The sequence below is a fragment of the Otolemur garnettii genome, unplaced genomic scaffold (assembly GCF_000181295.1).
Source record: "Otolemur garnettii isolate 467f Iridium unplaced genomic scaffold, OtoGar3 scaffold00095, whole genome shotgun sequence".
NCBI classification, from domain to species: domain Eukaryota; kingdom Metazoa; phylum Chordata; class Mammalia; order Primates; family Galagidae; genus Otolemur; species Otolemur garnettii.
The window spans coordinates 2,168,531-2,172,117 of NW_003852490.1; the positions used below are offsets into that span (position 1 = coordinate 2,168,531).

Below are 3,587 nucleotides of genomic sequence, written 5' to 3' on the forward strand. Positions count from 1 at the left end.
TGCAGGCGCAGCAGCTGCCGTACGAGTTTTTCAGCGAAGAGAACGCGCCCAAGTGGCGGGGGCTGCTGGTGCCTGCGCTAAAAAAGGTGAGGAGTGCGCGGGACCCCGCCGCCCTGCTGCATCCCCCAGCGCGGGCGCCGGGCCGGGGCTGGGAAGGGCTGGGGAGGCGGGGCGCGCGCAAGGCAGTCTTTCTTCCCGGTCTCGCCGCCTCGCGCAAGGGACGGCGCACACGGAGAGGTTCCTCCACAGTCGGCGTTGACATTCACCCGGTGTGTGGGAAGGCCTCAGGAAGCCAGGGAGAGTTTGCCCGAATTATCCAACCACCGAGAGGTTCATGTTCTGCCCTTTGATTCGGGGACAAGAGTTGGAGGAGGCTCAGTTTTCAGTAGAGGTCAAACCAAAGCAGGCCACTTCTCCGCCTTCTCGGTCTTACCCTAGAGCTGCTGTCTTCCTCCCGTTTTAGGTGCCTAGGACGCCCGTTTTGGTGACTTGAGAATGCTCTGGCCATTAATGCTTGCTCTAAGTAATTGCGAGCTCGCCTGCCAGCAGGAACGTGACCTGCTTTGCTCGCCCGCAGAAATCGCTCTCCTTTCTCCTAAATTCCCCCGCTCCTCTGATTAACAGGAGCCATTGCTCATGCTAGTATTTTCAGATTTTTTTTTTCGAAGTTTGAGAATATTGGTACTCCCATTTCGTTTGTTGTTTAGAATTTTTAACATTTGTGTGTTTTTTAAAGTTTGCCTCATTGTTATCTAAAGTTACCTACCCTATGATCTTCCCTTTTAAATGTTTTAGTATATTAAGAAATGTTACATTTCAAAAGCTTCTAAAGCAACATCCTGACTACCAGACTATTTTTGTTTCCTTTTCTTCATTTACCTGTTCTGTAGATACTGCTTTACTCTTTTAATAGCGTTTCTAAATCCCATATTCTTGTTGCTCAAAGAATGTTTCATGCTCTCTGGTTAAAATATAGTTTTGCTTCTACTATGGGTTGAGATTATGTTATTCCTTTTATGCTAAACATTGATAATTTAGCAAAACGTCTTAAAGAGGTCTGATTTCTTAAAGGCCAGCAACTTTTACTTTCCCTTTTGCCCCGCTCTCCCCCTTCCTCCTTTTGGTATGTTGTAGTGGAAACTATTTGGTTTGTTTGAATTTGTGCATATGTCATATTTCTGATTTAAGTTGCTGACTTTTTTTTCAAGTACCTGACTCGTCACAAACATCTCTGGGATGGTCTCCAAAAAAACTAGAGAGGTGCCATATACCCAATATCTTTTACTTCTTAGTAATCCCGTTAGCCTCTATTTATTTTTCCTTTACCTTCAAGCTTGACTTTTTTGGGGAATAGGAGGTCTCAGTGATGGTAGAAACTGGTATCCTGAAGAGGAAAAAGGAGACAGAAAAATTGTTTAAAAACATACAAAGGAACTCATAAAACATTGCACATTTGGGGCCCTTTTGCTTATAAGCAAGCAGCCCCTGTCCCAGGCGCTTCATTAAGATACCAGCTGAGGGTCCTTTGAAGTAGTGGAAAGCTCATCATAGTAGTTGGCAGGTCTGTTCTAACTCTGCCACAGTGGTGGGTGGCCCTGGCTGAATTCTGTCCATGGAGGCATTTTTTTGGCTGGCACAGTGTTGTTTTATTTTTAAATGTGATTAGTTGCCAATATTTAAAAATGGGAGATATTACATAAATTCTGAATTTTCAACTTTTCCTGAAAATGGTAAGATTTCTCTACTGAGGACCTGTGTTAAAGCAAGGCAGTAAACTTCTGGAGGTGAGTAAATGGCCAACCTCTTTAGACAGGGTGTGTAGCTCCAATTTACCACAAGCTCCACTAGTCCTCTTTGTTTATTTACATAAAACAGCGTTTAACTTTATGTAGAGATACCCCTGCAGTAAAAGTGATGGGAGGAGGTAGAAGTGTACACATTGTAGCTGATAAGTAAAGTTCTTCTAATATTTATTTTTGAGACAGGGTCTCCCTCTGTGGCCCTGACTTAAGCTCAGTGACACAGTCATAGTCCATAGTCCTCTGTATCCTCAAACGCCTGGACTCAGTTGATCCTCTTGCCTCAGCTAGGTGTGTGCCACCGTATCTGGATAATTATTCTTGTTCTTTATAGACTAGCCTATGTTGCCCAGGATAGTCTTGAACTCCTATGCTCCAGTGATCCTGCTGCCTCAGCCTCCCAAAGTGCTGGTATTACAGGCATGAATCACCTGACCCACCTAATACTTATTTAAATATCCACTAGCAAATGATTCTACTAAAACAAGGCTGAAAATGTAGTATATTTCATATCTGGATATGCTGTTGGTAGCTCAGAACCTGCATTTTTTACTTGCCTGCTGGGCATTTCATGTGGATATCTCCATATCTTGATCTCTTCTTTCAGACTTATTATTGGACTATTTGTAGATGTATCCTACTTGCATTCTTTTATTTCCTGAGGCTCTTAGGACATGCTAGTCCCTTCACCTAAAGTGCCCTTCTTTGCCTGGCCTAAAACTACTCATCCTTCTGGACTCCTACAACCTTATTGAGAGACTCCACTCAACAAGGACTATCTCAGGCTGAATTGGCTACCACTCCTTTGCTTTCTTTTCACACTTTATCCTCTCTCTTAACAGTGAATTTAAAGTTCCTATTTACTTGTCTCCCTCCACCCTCACTAGATTGGGTGCTCCTTGAGAACAGGGATGATATTTTATCATGCCTACAGTGCTTGTCACCTAGTAGGCACTCGATTTGAATAAATGGGTGAGGGAAAGCTAAAGCCATCACCTCCCTCTTCTACCTATCATTTTAAAAAGTTCTTCCTGATTAATAGCTTTACTATTTCAATTCACTTCGGAGTCATCTCTGACTTCTCTCTTTATATTACTACCCACACCCAAGTAGAGCCTGTATGTTCATTCCCCTTTGACATGTTCATCTAATCTGGTTCCTCTGCCAAGGGCTTTACATGAGTCTCTCTTCCCAGACTACTACTTCAGCTTCTTAACTGATTGCACTGCCCTTCTCCGTCCCCTTCCCCCACTTTGTATTTTTCAAATTTCAAAACGTATAGCTTACTTGTGAAAAGGTCACTCTCTTGTTCAGAACCATTGATATCTTTTGAGCTTAGTAAAGGCTAAAGTGCAGTTTTTAGCATGGAATTGATGGTGATTGATGACCTGGTTTCCTCCCACTTTTCTGACTGGATTGCCTACCATAATTTTTCATGTTCTTTATGCTTTAGCCAGACTAGACTGCTACTTTTCCTGAATATGCCCAGAATATCCTCCTGCACTTGGCGGTCTAAGTCCTATCCTACCTATTACACAATATGTCATGTTTTCTATAGACCAGGTATTGCCCTTGACAGTAATGATAAAACGGTAAATTACATAATCAGAAAAGACTATTCTAGAACATGATGGGAAGTGGCAGAGAATGAATCTGGAGAGATGATTGGTTTATAGACCATTTTTGATATGTTAAGGTAAAAAGTTTGAATTTTTTCTGGAGGAAGATAGAAGTCATTGAGGAATTTTAAATAGAAGAGTAACAGCAGATTTGAAATTTAGAAAATTC

At 42.4% G+C, this 3,587-nt stretch overlaps 1 protein-coding gene across 2 annotated transcripts in view; it reads left to right on the forward strand.

Annotated features, from left to right (window-relative positions):
* Nucleotides 1-6: 6 nt before the first annotated feature.
* Nucleotides 7-3,587, forward strand: part of SOS1 (SOS Ras/Rac guanine nucleotide exchange factor 1) — a 134,689-nt gene continuing 131,108 nt past the window's right edge. For both annotated transcript variants that reach the window (XM_012808824.2, XM_023516642.1), the window contains exon 1: nucleotides 7-86. The gene's annotated coding sequence lies outside the window, so the exon portion shown is untranslated. The remainder of the gene's footprint in view (nucleotides 87-3,587) is intronic.